This window comes from Mixophyes fleayi, chromosome 5, assembly GCF_038048845.1.
Source record: "Mixophyes fleayi isolate aMixFle1 chromosome 5, aMixFle1.hap1, whole genome shotgun sequence".
NCBI classification, from domain to species: Eukaryota; Metazoa; Chordata; class Amphibia; order Anura; family Limnodynastidae; genus Mixophyes; species Mixophyes fleayi.
In genome coordinates, this window is record NC_134406.1 from 33,631,042 (window position 1) to 33,649,528 (window position 18,487).

General features: G+C 41.5%; 1 pseudogene; it reads left to right on the forward strand.

Annotated features, from left to right (window-relative positions):
• The window catches only part of LOC142157979 (mycocerosic acid synthase-like polyketide synthase), a 28,085-nt pseudogene extending 10,670 nt beyond the window's left edge, over nucleotides 1-17,415 (forward strand).
• The last annotated feature ends 1,072 nt before the right edge of the window (nucleotides 17,416-18,487 follow it).

Genomic DNA, 18,487 nt, shown 5'->3' on the forward strand with positions numbered 1-18,487 from the left:
GTGTGTGTGTGTGTATATATATATATATATATATATATATATATATATATATATATTATATTATATAATTAGCAACTCAGTGAAAATGTATGTTTTGGAAGGTATTCTGTTAGACTGATTGAGTCCCTGATGTAGTGTGGATGTTAAGTGTTCATTTCAGATTTCATCTCATTTACCTTCAACCAAAAAACAATTTTTTTCGGGGTGGGGGTGGGGAGTTGCCCTTTAAATTTACACATGGCAGATCAAGATGCTCAACTCAAGTGTGAAAGGTCAGATCCCGTGGGGCACAATTACTGCACTCATAGGATGACCACACACATGTACAGGACATTGACGCTGTCTTTTTTCTAGAAATTATATCACCATGCCTAAAATATACTATATATATATATATATATATATATATATATATATATATATATATATATATATATAATACTATACATATAAAATGGCATGTCTTCCCCATACCATCAGTGTCATTCCTCTTTTTATTGCATTGCTTAGGAATGCTCCTCACAAGAAAAGGAAACTCTCTGTGATCACGCCAGTTTATATGACCTTATTACCAAAAGCAGCAATTCCTCGCTTTTTTGTTCTGGCTTTCAGAAGCTATGGATAATGGGTATTTCACACCCCTATACTCAGAAGTACGCTAGAGTAATTTACATTTTTGACTGAATTAATAGGATTGTACTAGTTGTAAAGGTAACTTGACGAGAATGTCACCAAAGGGTTTTGTTCTTTTTTTTTTTTTGCATTATACCTTGTATATTGCAGCTACAATACATATACATACATACATGCATACATGCAAACATACATACATACATACATACATACATACTAGCAGGCATGCACACTTACAACTAAGATAATAATAGATATATAATTTTTGTTTAAACAGGAGACTGTGAGATGGCGATATGCGGTGGTGTCAGCTGTATCATTGAACCTCGTGTCTATGTTGCTCTTAGTAAGGCAAAAATGCTTTCTCTGGAAGGAACAAGTAAACCTTTTTCAAATAAAGCAGATGGATATGGAAGAGGGGAAGGATGTGATATTGTTCTTCTAAAACCCCTAAAAAAGGTAATTTATGTTCAACACATTGTTTGAAGCATTTTTTTTTTCTGAGACATGCATTAAAATGTCGCATTTTGATTTGTAAAGGATAATAGGGTGTATTAAATACATTATTATGCGCACGCGATTTTTGTACATTGTTCCTAGATTGCCTTGTTAATTAATCACACGAGTTTAACAATTTTCCTTATAAGTAGAGATGCTTAGGCTCGGTTCCTCGGAAACCGAGCACACCTGAACTTAGGGGATCGGAGTACAGAGCCGAGTCAGCTCTGTACTTTCGCGCTTGTTCGGATTCGAAAGTAAGGCAAAACATCAGCGTGACATCGTCGGATCTTGGGTATCGCAAGTTTTGGAATCTATAAATACTGCCCTCCACATCCATCTAGCGCCATTTGAGAGAGGGACACAGAAGAGGTAGCATAGAGTGTAGAGCAGTTGGGCAGGCAAAGTTAGAGAATTGAAAGAGGAGGGTGGTAGCAGTGTTAAAGAAAGTAATCAGTAACATTCAGGAGAGCTCCATAGCTCCAGTGTTAAATCTCATTGCTGAAAAATACAAATACTAGTGCTTTCAGGGTTGATGTAATGCAGTCCAATTCTACTGAGTTATATAGATAACACAAAATGGAGAGCTCCATTGCTCCATGCATGGCTTTTCTTCTGAATTTGTACCAAAAAGTGTACGGTGTTATATACACCCAAAGACAAGAGCTCCATTGCTCCATTGCTAATTGTCATTGCTGAAATACAAATAGTAGTCCTTGCAGACTTTTCTTATGAATTTGCAGTCAAAGTGTACGGTGTTACACAGAAGAGCAGGAGTACCAAGCAGTTGCTTCCACAAGTCATGATGATAGTAATCCCTGTACGTCATCTGGTAAAGCCTATGTAAAAGTACATAGTGTTTTTAAGTCAGGGAAACAAAAATATAAAAAAACACCTTTTACCTTGGTCAAGAAAAAACGTCCTGTAATCCAGGCAAAGTTATTTGCAGATAAAAACAAAATTGCCAACATGCCATTCTACACACGCAGTGACAAAGAAACAACGAGGCCTTCGACTTTCTCTATTAGTGCGAGTTCTGCAACTGTTACTGAGGTATCTTCTTGTAAGGTCAGTCGTGACAAAGCAAGACCTTGTCATTCGGACTCCAAAAGTGGTGGCCAAATACTTTTACGAGTAAAAGTCGAGCTGGAAGAAAACAGTAAGGCATTAGAGGAAAATGTGTGTTCAGATTCAGAAATGACACAAATCCCTGAGGAGTGTCCATCCACGATTGCTATGTGTAATTGTGACCATTCTGATATTGTACCCATAAAGAAGGCCCCTTTCAGCATTTCTGCAGATGTGTGTCTGAACAGCCCAAGTGTAGCCGGTGATACACCAATTGAGGATGCCACTTTGGAATTGGACTTCTGTAATGGTGGATTCCAGCAGTGATGAATTAATAATGTGTGAGGATGATGTACACTCTGATGAGGGTGAGGATGAGGCTGAGAATGATGACGACAACATCTTGCCACAGTAGAGTTCATTAACAGCACTGTTACCTTAGGTGCCTTAAACCCATTGTTAGCTTGTTTTGTGGAGGGCCAAACAAACCAAGCAACTCAGCCACAAGAAGTTGCACTTTTGTGGCTGATGTGCTTGGTTTGTTAAAGTGTGCATGTCCTTTTTAAGATCCAACATTAGGGTGGGTGGGAGGGCCCAAGGACAGTGGGTGGGAGGGCCCAAGGACAATTCCATCTTGCACAACTTTTTTCTTTTCTGCCACTGCTGTGTGCCAATGTGTCCTAGATGTGGTAGGAACTGCTGTGTGTTTGAGTCATTGCTCTGTCGCTTAGCATCCAGCCATGTCACTGCAGTATTTATCCGAAAGTGTATGAAAATAATAATGTGACCTGTGAGGTGGTCAAAATTGACTGCAAATGACTTGAAATTAGTATTACTGAGGTTAATAATAATGTAGGATCAAAAAAGGAGCAAATTTATGTGATTTTAGCATTTTTTCTAAAAAATACAGATCCAAAGCCAAAACCAAAACACATGAGGGCGATTTTGCTAAAACCAAAACCAAAACATGAAGCTAATCCAGATCCAAAACCAAAACCACTTCACGGGGGTCAGTGAACATCTCTGCTTATAAGCCATGGCTACTTCAATCCTTCCCACCACATTAAATAACATGCTGCTATCACAATAGTTACTGTATTAAGGCGGTATAAAACCCACAATCATAAAGCAGATATATCACAAACTACATTGTCCTCCATAAAATACACTGTCCCTAGCATTATCCCACATGTTTACAATATTTCACACTGCTGTTCCAGTAAATCACATCACCGTGCTACAAATAATGTATATATCACATCAGTCTCATCATAACAATCTTACACATCTACTAATATCAATAATTCTCTCAGCACAGCAATCTACAATATACATTACAATTTCATATCAAGATAACATTCCCACATGTCTCTATATCAATATCTGCAACATTAGCTTATGCTCAACCTTCCTTAATCATATGCATATTTTCTATTACTACTTGTGTTGATCTGTGTAGCAGGGCCGTCTCTCCCATTGGGCACAATGGGCAGGTGCCTGGGGGCCCTGCGGGCCAGGGGTCCCGTCAGAGGCAGCGCTTAAAAAAATCCTGCAAAAAGAAAAAAGAAAATACTTACCTTGCGGTCAGCTGGCGATCCGGCTCCCTCCCTGGTCTCCTCCTCCGTGCGGCACTCGCAGTGCATGTCGGGCGTGAAGTCATCATGCCCGCCCAACATCCATTGCGGAGCGCAGCACAGAGGAGTCCCCCGCGCGAAAGCAACTTTAATCAGCAGGCAGCTGCACTGACTCGGGAGAAAAGTGGAGAGGATCGCATCGGAGAATAAGCCGATTAAAAGGTAAGTTAAGGTTTTTTTAAAAAAATGATTTCAAGGGACGCTGACTGCTGACCAGTGCATAAAAAAGTGATTATATATATATATATATATATATATATATATATATACACACATATATGGGCCCCAGTGCACTGCTTTGCCCGGGGGCCCATAATGTTGTTAAGAGGGCCCTGCTGTGAAGTGGTGTGGGGGAGGCGGTGAGAGAGGGGAGAGAGATTCAATTTGAAAAATCCATGTAAAAAAAAGCTGAAATCGCGCTTCAGGTTTTCCATTTCTTTATCTTAATATGTGTGTGATGTGAATAGCGGAGCTTTTCATATATCCTTTGTTATAGCGATATTAGAATTCATGACATAATCAGGGTTTTGTTAAGGTCTCATTGCTGGAATTTGACGGGACCTTTCATTTCCAGGGGCTTGGACAGTTGCCTCTGAAGCTGGGAAACAATTCTAAAAATAGCTATGTCCCTCCTATCGCACCTATAAAGCATATAATAATGTATATGTATATGTAGATTTATTGAATTTGAAAATGGTTGAAAGCACTTGAAATATGATTGTCAATTGTACACTTCCAAACTTCTTCAATAAAATTGTTGTAAAAAAAAAAAAAGAAGCTGAAAGAGATTAATCTGGCTTTTGTTAAGGTGTCTCAGTGGGCTGAATCTCTGCACTGGAAATAGTGACCTTTTTTTATATGTAAATTATGACGTGTGTGTGTCCAGACAGGAGTCTGACTAAAAAAATGGAAGATTCCTTAATAGTGATGTCATGAACCTGCCTTTTTCTACAGCGAAGTGCATGTAATTACAGGCTAAGATAGTGTCATCTATAGTGGTGCAAGCTGTAGCATCTTCAGATTGGATGAGTGGGGTAGAGCTAGATGCTCCTTTACAAAAGTGTGTTAGGCCCACCTGTGTGACATGCAAAAAGTCTATTTATTTTGTGCATATTGGCCCACTCTCCCGGGAATGTCCGGGAGACTCCCGAACTTCAGGGATTTCCCAGATCTCGGCCAGTTTGGAAAGGTAAATTGAGGGGGCAGGGCTTAATGACTCAATTTATGCATCATCGTGGCCCCACCCTGTGCTGGTATAGGGAGAACTGATGATGACCGCATTGGGGGCATGGTTTAGTGATGAGATTCTCCTAACCCTGCCCCCACACGCCCACCTGCCCCTGGACCTCCCGGAAGACAAATTAAAAAAGTAGGTAAGTATTATTTTGTGGGTTGCACGAGCCGCGGCGGTACTCACAGCCGCCGCGGCTCGCTTCTGGTGCCCTCTGACGTCCCGGCCGTCACCTTGACGACCGGGACATCATTTCCGCCGGGGTACTGACCGTCAGACGCTTCTCAGTATAGCGTTGCGTCCCGGCAACAGGGGACAGCAGGGCGCGTGCGCAAAGTGTCTTAATAGCCTGGAGGCTATTAAGCTTTAATTTATTAGTTAGACAGGCCCTGGGTGTAATTGCAGAGCTAGGCTCTGATTGGTCCAACCATGTATTTAAGGCAGTGAGGTCTGCAGCCTCACTGCCGGTTATAGCTTCTGTTACCAGTCTGCTGACCTGCTCTGCTCCTTGCTCCTGTCCCTTGGATATTGTGTTGGATTGCCCGTGTATGACCCCTTGGCTGGATTTGGACCCTGCCTGTGTTTCTTGTGACCCCGACCTCTGGCGTATTTACCGTCCTTCCTGTTTGCTCGTGACCCTTGACCTCGGCTTGTGTATTGGATTCCCTGTCTGCTGCCGGCCCTCGACCCTTGCCTGGACTTCACTCCGCTCTCCTGGGTTCTCCCTAGTCAGTACGCACTTCACGACCCTCTGCTAGTCTGCGGCCAAGTCTGTCCCCACCACTAGGGGCTCCAGTGAACACCTGACTGGCAGAGCAGACTCCGGGTTGTGCTGTACCGGCTAGAGGGGTTCCTAACAGTGGGACAAGGTATTTAAAAAAGATTGCAGTAACAGGGATGGCCCCTTGTTAGCAGGGAGACTCGGATCTCTTTTCACCCTGCAAAAGGATTTGATTTTTACACATCACTGGAGGGACCAGAGATAAAACTTAAGCCTATACATAGAAAGGAATGCTTTTGGCACCTTCCAAACTTGCTTTATATGGAAAAGCATATCTTTAGTTGCCCTTTTACCAATATAATATGAAAGGAAAATTAATATGTATAATGGCAACATATGAAATTAAGCAACAATATCTCCTCACTCATTTATTTAGACATAAACCAGGATAGATTGAGCAGTGTTTTCAGAGAAAAATGGAAACAGTGAAATGAATGAATTTAGTGCTTCTAAAGTAGTTGTAGTGACAGCTGTATTCTTTATAGCTGCATATGCAAACATGTAAAAGCAGGGGCAAATTGATTTTTGGAGGCAGTACCCAAAAGTGGAATGTGAAATTGCACCTAGGTATGAACAATAAATGTAATAAACAGAGAATAGACATATAGGGCCTGATTCATTAGGAAATGTAAGACCACTTACATGTTTTGCACATCAGCGAAATTGAAACATACGCAAAAGAACGCAATTCATGTTCACATGTAAATGACACTTCTGACTGCCTATATTTAAAAAAAGTTAAATACCTTTTTTTAAATATATGACCCTTTACGTGTCAGCGTCAATGCAGTTGTACACCCCAAAAAAATGCTATATATTCTCATCTTTTCTATTTGTCAATACTTGTCAATTTTGAAAGGGTCATTCAGTGACATCCATATTAAAAAGGGTGTTTGCGTGTGAGGGGTTTTTCTAGGCATTTTCAACATTCAGCGAATGCTGGTAGAACATTGCAGCGGCTGCAAAAAAAAAATGTCATCTGCCATGCCACCAACTGAAGCAAGCCCATTAGATAAATTAAACAGCAACAAAAAATTTAAGGTGCAACAGATAAAAATATTGAAATGCTTTGCACACACTAAATTTGGAATGTTAGACAGCATGCATCCTGGAAGAGGCAGTAATGATTAGATAGACAGAGGCATAAGTAAATAATTGTAAAGCACAACATAATTTGCAGTCGCTATATAAGTAAATGTTGAGCATAAGTTGGCCTGCACCCTTACTAAAAAAATGTCAAACACTGCGCACACAAATACATTGCCAGAGCACTCATTGGGAGTCAAGACCAGGGCTTTCCTTACCTTACCGCTATATAAATAAATCATGGTGCTAGGAGATGGTGACCTGCACCCAAACTAAAAGCCTGCAAAGACTGCGCACACAATACATTGCCAGAGCATTTATTGGTAGTCAAGAGCTTTCCTAACCTTGCTTTACTTATATGCTCTGTGCCATAATACTGCCCTTCTGAATCAAACCAGGGTACTCGTGTGTGTGTGTCTATTTATTTATGAGAGAGAGGGCTGAAAAACCATTCCCCTGGGAGAAGCTTTATCCAAACCCAGGGTAAAGGGGACTGGCTGAGACTTGCAGCAGAGCTCATCCTCAGGAACCATCATCATCATCAACATTTATTTATATAGCGCCAGCAAATTCCGTAGCGCTTTACAATTGGGAACAAACATTAATAAGACAGTACTGGGTAATACATACAGACTGAGAGGTAAGAGAACCCTGCTCGCAAGCTTACAATCTATAGAAACAGCCAGCCCTTTGCCTCTGGAAAGACTACGTCCCCTAGCAACGCAGAGGATGTTATCTATCTCTTGCCAACCTGATCTTGTGGGGGTGCCTGGTGATGCTCCTGTCCCTAGCAGTATGCCAGCTCTGGCGGTGATTATAGCTGACCACAGTGACCTCCCTTTAACTGACCCCACTTTGACTGACCCTAGTCACCCCAACATAGACCCCCCTGCAGCAAATCCTGACTTAGATGATAGTGAGGGCCGCAGGGAAGAGTTCAGGGCAGTGTAGCTCTCTGATCCCTCACTGGAAGGCATGAGGCGCCAGGCTGGCAGCAGCCTTCCAGCAATGGAGGTAGGGAGTGGGACCTGGCGTAAAGGGTGGTTGTACTGTGTAGCTAGGAAGGTAGTTGGGGATAGACCAGTCCAGGAACAAGTTCAACTGGTGGTACCACAGGGCTTTCATGCGCAACTAATGTCAGTTGCCCATGAAATTCCTATGGCGGGACACCAGGGCAGAGACCGAACACTGAAGCGCCTGACACAGAACTTCTTCTGACCTGGAATGTCGGATGACGTGCGGGCCTACTGTAAGTCCTGTGATGTGTGTCAGCGTCTTGGGCACCCCAGTGCTCGTGCTCCCCTCAGGTCCTTGCCAATAATTGGGGAACCTTTTCAGCGAGTGGCTGTGGACATAGTAGGTCCCCTGCCTGTGCCCAGTAGATCGGGGAAGAGATACATCCTCAACATGGTGGACTACGCTACCCCGTATCCAGAGGTTGTAGCTCTGTACTCCATAACTACGGAAAAGGTAGCAGATGCGTTGCTAGGAGTATTTAGCAAAGTAGGGTTCCCTAGTGAGAGCATAATTGATCAAGGGACACACTTCTTTTTGCTTATCGGGAGGTGCCACAGAAGTCTGCCGGTTTCTCCCCCTTTGAACTACTATATGGCCGCAGAGTCCGTGGGCCTCTTGACCTTTTCCGGAGTCTTGGGAAGGGGAGCTACCCACCCAGGATGTTTCTGTGGTGGAGTATGTGTTGAAGCTCAGAGATCGGTTAGAGAATCTCATGGGGCTAGCGCCGGCTAACCTAGCGGAAGCACAGGCGAAACAGATGACTTAGTATGATCAGGGTATGCGCGCAAGAGTGTTTGAAGTAGGGCAGAAGGTCCTTGTTCTGATGCCCACGCGCCAGAACAAGCTCCAGGCTGACTGTACACGGTCATTTGAAAGCAACGGTAGGCGGCAGCGGACCTACCACATAAATATGTTGATGGCATACCACGAGCCTGTGGAGTTGGTAGCATCGGTTTGCTGCTTACCAACTGAGGAACCAGGAAGTGACCCACTACCAGATCTCCTCGCGGATGCCAGAGAGGAAGGTGGTGTAGAGGAAGTAGGCGGAGATTAGCAGTTGAGTGACCACAAGAGGGAGCAGCTTGAAGCAGTGCTGTGGCCTTTTGCGACTCTGTTCAGTAGGAAGCCCAGTCGGACTTCCTTGGTGATGCACCATGCGGACACTGGTGAGCATTGACCAGAGGCCAAGGAAAGTATATACAAGGAGGTACAAGAAATGCTTGCGCTAGAGGTGATCCAGCCATCGAATAGTCCATGGGCGTCCTCTGTTGTATTGGTTCCCAAAAAGGACAAAACAACGCGGTTTTGCATAGACTACCGCCGGTTGAATGAGGTGACCGTGTCTGATGCCTACCCCCTGCCCTGAATTGACGCACTGTTAGACGAGTTAGCTGGAGCAAAGTATATTTCCACCTTTGACTTGAGCAAGTGGCAGATACCGCTGACCCTCGAGGCTCAGGAATGGTCGGCATTCATCACCCTATTTGGCCTGTTTGAGACCAGGGGAAGAAATTTGTCTCTTGTCTAATCTTGCTATAGGATATGCCTATTTCTGATGTATATATCTGATACAATGAGCCTGTGTTTACCAAGTCTTTGGTGTATTGTGATTTGGGGAAGTGGCTTGTTGTGGGTCCTTTTGTTGTTCTGTGGAAATGTGTATTCAGCGACTGTCTGAAGTATTCATGCCAGTCAGACCTTTTGACTTGCTAGTGAGTCTCCTGTCTCTGAAATAAGATTCAGGAAATCACAGCAAGGTTTTTAAGAATTTCATAGCTAAGTATAAATATTAGTGGCTTTGCAATGTATGTAAATCAATGTTTTGGTAAACGGGGTTACATCCTGTTTCTAAAAATAGCCAATGTCAGAACTGTATAAAAGATGAGCTGTGTGAGCATGTAATGTATCATTCTGATGTTCCATCTGACCTGACCACTGATACCCTAAATCAGTGGGGCTGTCCTTGTCAGGACACTTGAGCAATAAAACATCACTCTGCTTCAAAGACCTGCTTGACAACTTCTTCAATATCGCTGTAATCCTGTGACCTGCCGATTAGACCCTAAAATCGAATCCGTTCTCTGGCTGATTCTGAGGTTTGGACCAAAGCTTTTCCAGTACCACTGCTCTGCCTGCTACCTGCAGCTCTGGTCAGTGTGATAGGCCAGGGAGGATCCATCCACAGCAACCTGGATCCATAGTAAGAGGTCCGGAGTTACCAGCCCAAGTACAGGAGTACACTAGCAGTGACAGTTACACAGAAGGAACGTGGTTCTGAGCACCGTAAAGGAGTTCAATGGTGGTAGCAGGCCTCTCCCACTGCGGCAGGAGGGGCATATTCGAAATAACGAAAGGGAACGGTGGCAAAGTAAGCCCAGCCGGTTCCCAGCAACAACAGACAGGGTGGCATAGGCGGTCCATCCTGTCACAGATGTATATAAGTATGGAATGTATATAAATAATATTTATATGTTCTATTAGTAAAGTGTAAGAAATATGCAAAACAGACAGTTCAGATAGGCCAATAGTTGTCCTTCCTACACTGTGTGTATAACTGACATTTATGCAGATTTGGTTGCCAAAATTATCTGTCTTGACAAGACAATGCAATTGAAAGTCCACATTCTGAGAAATTAAGAGAACAGAATTTAGCACTGGCAAAGAATACATGTAAGATGGAGATATGGTGGTTGATGATTTATGCTATGTGATGGAGTTAATTATCCAAAAAGAGAATCAGTCCCCCAGGGGAAGTTTCGTCCAAACCCAGGGTAAAGAGGACTGCCCAAGTCTTACAGCAGAGGCAGCCCCAAGTGGGGTGTAGTCATTTTGATGCCAGATGTTGCACCTGCCAATCGTATGTCACGAGCCGCGATGGCTTGAGTGTATCCAGATTGCGGGCGCTTCATGGCCGCTGCCCTGGCAGCCGGGATGCCTCTCACACTGCTGCACGTCCTGTCTAGTAACAGACAGCCGGGACATGCGGCTGTAATTAAATTTACAGGCAGAAGTCATTGGATGGACACTGGTATTAATGAATAGAGTTAGACATTTATGAAAGTAAATAGACGAAGGTGGTGTGCACCCATACTACAAAATTCAAAAACTAAGCACACAATACATTTTTCGATGGGCAGAGCATTCATCGGTAACCAAGAGCAGAGCTTTCATACCTTGTGTTACTTGGATGCTCAATTATGTGTCATAATGCTGCCCTCCCCATATATATATATATATATATATATATATATATATATATATATATATATATATATATGGGGAGTGCTTAAGAATCATTCCCCTGGGGGAAGCTTTGTCAAACTCCAGGGTACACGGGACTCGCTGCAGACCAGGGGAATGCTAGCAAAATTTATCCTGGGGAAGGGGCAAGACTTGACTCAGAAGCCTATTGGGAACATTTTAAAGAAAAAAATGCAGGTGACCCAGCCCAAGGGACTAACCCGGGGGGCAGATGCTCCCCTGCCCCTCAGCCCCTCCCCGGCTGCAGGCTTTGGCCAAAATTGGTGACACTTGGGATAGTTGTGAAGGGATCATTAGAAAATAGACTGGATATGACTGGAAAATAATGTTAATACTATAAATAACAATGTAGGTGCAAAAACATCTCCAAATGACACTATTTTACCTATTTTCACAATTTTTAATTACATCTAAAGCTAAAACCAAAACATTTCTCGAACTATTGGCAAAACCTGTCACAAAACCAAAATGTTTTAGAACCAAAACCACATTCAAAACTAAAACACGGGGGACAGAGCACATCTCTAATACATATATACATTTAATCTCATTGCGATTAGAAATTACTGTTATTTGGAATTAATCAATTCACTCTTGTCTCGCTGACATTTATGATAAATTTCAAATTTTAAATATATTGTGAATATAATTAACAAATACAATTTCATTTTCATAGGCCAAAGAAGATTACTGCAACATCTGGGGTGTAATATTTGCAACTGCAGTTAACCAAGATGGAAGGACAGTTACACCAATCACCAGACCATCTCAGCACCAACAAGAAGAATTATTACAAAGCATATACGTAACTATAGACCCATGTTCTGTGCAGTATGTTGAGGCTCATGGCACTGGAACACCTGTTGGGGACCCAATAGAAGCCTCCAGTTTAGGAAACATAATTGGAAAAAAGCATAGAATGAAGCATCTAAAAATTGGATCAGTTAAAGGAAATATTGGTCACACTGAATCAGCTGCTGGGGTGGCTGGTTTGATCAAAGTTCTGCTCATGATGCACCATGAAGTAATTCCTCCATCTTTACATTCCACTAAAGAATTTGGTATCAGAAACATTGAAGAATCAAATTTAATTATTCCAACAAGTCCAGAAAAATGGCAGGAGGATGTTAAATTTGGAAGAATGGCAGGGATTAATTGCTTTGGATTTGGAGGAACTAATACCCATGTTGTTGTCAAGCAATATAAACAAAAATACCCCCAATGTCATTCAAAAAGAAATGTTGAATTATATATTTTATCTGCAGCCTCCAGAAAATCACTTCAACTCTCTATTGAAGATACAAATTGTGAGTTAAATAAGACAACATCTTTGTCTCTGGAAAACCTGGTCTACACAGCAGCTTGCAGAAGAAGTCATCTTAATAATAAATACAGAGCAGCTCTTCAGACCTCTTCATTGACCCATTTAGAACAACAACTTCAGTCTGTGAATACAGAGACACCACCGGCCACAGGGAGTCCTCAGATTGTGTTTGTATTCTGTGGAAATGGAGTCCTTTATAAAGGGATGTGCAAGATGTTACTGAAACATGAGCCAGTGTTCAGAAACAAATGTTTAGAGATAGATGAGATGATACAAGTCTACACATCTCTTTCTGTGGTGGAATTGTTAGAGAATGAGTGTGAGGATTTCTCAAGACCAGATGTGGCACAGTTGCTGCTCTTTACACTCCAGGTGTCTTTGGTGGCACTTTTGAGATATTGGGGGGTCAAGCCAGACTGCATTGTGGGACATTCGGTTGGAGAAGTTGCGGCAGCACATTGTTCTGGACTTCTTTCACTTCAAGATGCTGTTAAAGTTATTTATTACAGGAGCACACTACAATGTAAAGTCACAGGTGGCAAAATGTTGGTACTTGGAAATGTACCAGTGACTGAAATATTAGAAGTTATTGAGTCTTACAACGGAAAAGTATGTATTGCTGCTTATAACAGTCCTACCTCATGTACAATCTCTGGGGATGGAGAGTCTATAGAACGTCTTAATGATCAACTGATCAAACATTACAGTAAAAGGAACATATTTCTCCTTGCACTAGATGTCCCTGCTGCATATCACAGCCAATTAATGGATCCTATATTAAATGAGATAAAAGAAACACTGAACGATTTACAAACAGAAAAGATAGAAACTGAACTAATTTCAACAGTGACTGGAAAACCAGCATCAAAAGGAGATTTCACAACTGGTGAGTACGGGCTAATAATATTCGCAAACCAGTTGCTTGTGAACAAGCTGTAATAGCTTCCGCACAGGATAAGGAACACCCTTTATTTATTGAAATAGGACCCAGAAGTGCATTGCACCGATATATACTGGAAAATTTAGGATCAAATACAATAATTTTACCAGCTGTGCGACCCAAAAAAGAGTATGAGACAATGTTTTCGATGTTGAGTATACTTTTTATGGAAGGATACAATCCAGACTGGTGCAATGTCTACAACTTATATAAATCTTTCCCATCTGAAATTCCAAGATACCAGTTTGATCACATGAAGCAAAATATCAATTATGAAAAAATCAGGCAAGGAAATCTGAGAGTGACAATTTCCAACCATCCACTGCTCCACAGTGTAAGTGAAAATTTCACTGAGTTCAAATGTACAATATCCAAAGCAAACACCCCATATGTCTATGAACACAAGAGCCTAGGCTCTGTCCTACTTCCTGGTGCATTTTATGTAGAACTTGGATTGGCAGCTGCAGTTACCAGTTTAAAACCCAAAGTTTCTTTAAGTTCTCTGGAAATCAGTGTTGCATTTTCTAATCCGTGTGTTCTTCTACAGGAATCTTTAGATTTAGATATCAAGCTACATCAAGAAGACCAAATAACTCATTTTGATGTTCTGACATCACATGTTTATGCCACGGGAAAAATAAAAAAAAATAGCAGCAAAATAGACATAAACAAACAAATCTCTATTCAACATATTTTCAAAAGATGCCAATTAATTTTCAAAAAGGAAAATATTTATGAGCTGCTATCTAAATTTGGATTTGAGTACGGCAAGGCTTTCACACAGCTTTGTGATGATATTCATTGTGGAGATGTTCTTAAAGAAGGGATTACCAGAATAAGAGTGAGTGAAGAAGTCAGAGAAACAATGTATGAGTACCACATACACCCAGTCATTTTAGACGGTTTTCTTCAAATGGCTGTTTGTGTGGGAGGGGTAGCCAATAAATCAGCAGCAATCTTCCCAGCATCCATAGGTAGCCTGACTGTTTATCAACCTTTCCAAGAAGAAATGGTCATATACATACAAATGATAAAAACAACAGAGAACTTCATTGAACTGTGCGGATGTTTTTTAGATAACAATGGTGTGATGTTAGTGGAACTCAAAAATGTGAAGATGGCATTTGTGAAACACACAGTGGCCAAACAAGAGAACACCTTTTTCCAACTCACATGGATAGAGTCTCCCCAACCCATGAACATACCAGAACAAGAGCCGAACATATTGATTTATGCAGACAAATATGGAGTAAGCCAACAATTACCCAAATACATAAACAATGGTCTGAGTTATATTCTCTTTAAAAGCTGGGATTCTGATATTCAAGTGCATAAAATACTCAATAGTGAATGTAAAGATGTTGTGTTCATGTGGGGAATTAACACACTTAGCGAGGATATTTCAAACAATCTCACAAAGTATCTAGCAAAGTGCTGTGAGATATATCGACAGGTGATTTTAGCAGTAAGACAACAGACCCATAAGGCTTCTATCAGGACAGTCACATTCAGGACAACGAAAAATACCCTGGATCACATCAATCTCGGTTGTTGTTTGATTGGTATGACAAGATCTTGTATCATTGAAATGTCTGATATTACATTTCAACTGATTGATATCAGCTCTTCAAATCCCCAAGATGTGGAAGCCCTAGCCCAAGTTCTTCTTAATTATCAACCAAATGACTATCCAGAGATTTGGATCAATGAGGGTTCTATTTATACCAGTGAAATAACACCCACTAACATTGAAAATCCCAGACAGCAAACAGCACCTTTAGAAAGGTCAGACTATTTCACCTTGTACACTTCAGAACCTTACACTATTACAGAACTTTCAGCTGAACTAACTAACTCCAAACATAGTCAGCTCCCAAACAAATGGATTGAGATTACTATTGATCAAATATGCACCCACACTGAAGATTATTTTCCTGTTAGTCTTTCAAGCTGGAAGCATGGAAGCACTTTGTATTGGAGTGACTTGTCTAGTGATAAACATGCACTAGTTGCTCTGGACTTTGCTGGTACTGTAACATCAGTTGGAAGAAATGTTCCAAAAATACAAGTTGGTGATCGAGTCTCTTCATGTTATCCGACTGTTGCAATGTCTAAAGTGAGGCTTCCTGAGAGTGTTTGCTATTTAGTCAAGAAAATTCCAATATTAAGAAATGCTCCCTGCGTATCACTATATGTATTAGCCTGGGAAGTTTTTTGTCATCAACTACCACATGCAAAGAATAAACCAAAGATAGCTATAATAACTACTGAAGTAAAGTCAGTTTTCTGCACAATTTTATCCAAGACAGCGAAACAAGTAGGCTGGGAAACAGTGATATCTCCAGGAAGTACAGTGGACCTCAAAGAGTGCAGTGCCATTATTATTCTTCCTCCATCGGAAGTTGTCTCAACTGAAGATCTTTCTGAGCTGCCACTCCTTAAACATTACATGGTTATATGTGACCAGAAAAACCATAAAAGTTTTCAGAACCTGGAACCATACTGCAGAGAAGACATCCATGTCCACCTGCTTTATCTTGATGCCATTTTTCAAAAGGCATATTTACAGAAATTTGCAAAAGCCATATATAAATGGTTAAAGTCAGTAGCTGCAGACATCAACCTTGTTCTTCCAAAGAACATGATTCAACCATCATGTAGTACAACTAACTTAATGGACAAAATGTCCAGCTACTTTACAGCTCAATCCATACCTCTTATTGAGCTTCAAAACAGCATGATCTCAAAAATTCCATTGTCTTCGCCTAATCCAATGCTTTTCAGGCACAACGCTGTTTACATTGTCACAGGCGGTCTGACTGGTCTTGGGTTTGAAACAGTGAAATTTATTGTACGGAACGGAGGTGGCCACATTGTGATTCTGTCCAGAAGAAACCCAAACACAGAAATGGAACAACAAATATCTGAGGTCCAGAATGAAATAGAAAATACTAGGATAATCACATTACAATGTGACATAATACATTACCCTGAAGTGAGAAATGCCATAGGTTCAATACAAAAAATGTTTCCAAATTTTCCAATCAGAGGTGTCTTTCACAGTGCTGTCGTTTTCCATGATGTAATTCTGCAGAATCTAAACTTGTCACTGTTTGAGAAAGTTCTTAGCCCGAAAGTGGATGGAGCAGTGAATCTTCATCGTGCTACATTAAACCAAAAACTTGATTACTTTGTATGCTATTCATCTGTTACTTCATTTATTGGAAATACAGGACAAGCAAATTATGCTGCTGCCAACTCCTTTCTGGATATGTTCTGTCAATACAGAAGAAACATTGGTCTTTCTGGACAATCAATAAATTGGGGGGCGCTCAATCTTGGAGTATTACTTAATCAGCACCAAATTCATACATTTTTACAGGCAAAAGGAATACTTCTATTGAATTCAGAGGAAATTCATGAGTATCTGAAAATATGTCTTATGCTAAATAATACAAATCAGGCATTAGTCAAATTTGATTTTAAAACCATGTACGAGAACCTGATTTCATATATCCCAACACTGAAGAAGCGATTTTACAATTTTATGGTGGAGGAAATGAAAAGTTTGGAGGACACTGCAAAAATGAAACAATCCTCTAAAGATGATAATCAAGAGTCAGAGGATTACATTTTGTTATTGGTTAGTGAGCTCACCAGTGTCAGCTCACGTGACATCACTGTGAACAGTCTTCTGAGTTCTCTGGGGATTGGCTCAATGTTGGCCATGACTTTACAAAATCGCATCTTTACTGAGAAGAATGTAAATATTCCTCTTGTAACACTTCTGAATCCCAACACTTCTATCTCAATGCTGATGTCAGAGGTTAAAAAGAACACTTCTAATGAAGAAGAACCTGTGGAAAGTGTGATAGAGTAATGAAAGCTGTCATAAGAAAATGTCAATTATATGAAAAAGAATCTCCAAAATATGAAAATGGACTTGACAAAAGAAAAAGATCAAGATTATTTTAATAAGCCAAGTTAATGTCTAATTTCATTAAGGTAAAAGTGATAAGTGAGCTTTTTAAAGGGACTATGTTTTATCTGTGTCACGATCTGCCTCTGGCTGTAATCCTGCATCTCCTCCTAGATGTAGCTGTGCCTTCCCTTGATCTTGCCTGTAAGGGATTATGTGTCTCATTATATGTATCCAGTCTGCAGTACCGCTGTACCACCAAGAGTGCTGCTGGGGCATCTGGACTATTCTACTTCCTAAAGGAGTTTAGCTCATTACCCTTGGATCCCTTGCTCCCGTGGCTGGCTTTGATAAGACTAACTCTCCCTGCAAACTGGGCCAGTTCATCTGTTGTCTTCACTGCTGCTGGTCCTGTGTACTCCTGTGTTTGGATGCTGATGGCCTTCCTGATATTGACCTCTGCATGTTCCTCTGTTTTGCACCTCAGCCTATGACCCAGACCTGGCTTTGTTGTGACTTTGCTCCTGCTTTCTCCCTGGTATCGTGGTGGACCATCTGGCTTTCGACCCCTGGCTTGTTTACCTTCCTGTTTTACTGTGCCTGCAGTGTATTGCACCTCTAGCAATCCAGCACTTGCAGACTTTTGCACCTCCATCAAGCAAGCTCCTGTGCCTGCAGTCTGTTGTACATCCAGCTCCGGTGCCTGCAGTCTGTTTCACCCCTAGCAAACCAGCTCCTGTGCATGCAGACTGTTATACCACCTGGTACCCTGTTTCAAGCTTCTCAACTTACCTGGACCTCCTTGTACTGCTGTCTGCAGACCATTACACCTCCTCTGATCCAGTCTCCTGTCAGCCTAACTGGACCTTTCTGTATTCCTTCCTGTAGGCTTACACCTTCTCTGTTCCAGCCATCCAGCTCCATGCTTAACCTGAACATCCAGTCTCTCTCTGCCTGATCATCATTCTGCATATATCCTGCTGACTTGTACTTGGGACCTTACCACTTATTGCATCTGAAACATGTGTACCTGTGTTTTAAATAAAACTACTCTGTTTCACTCTCTCAGTGGTCTTCATATTGGGAATCCTGACA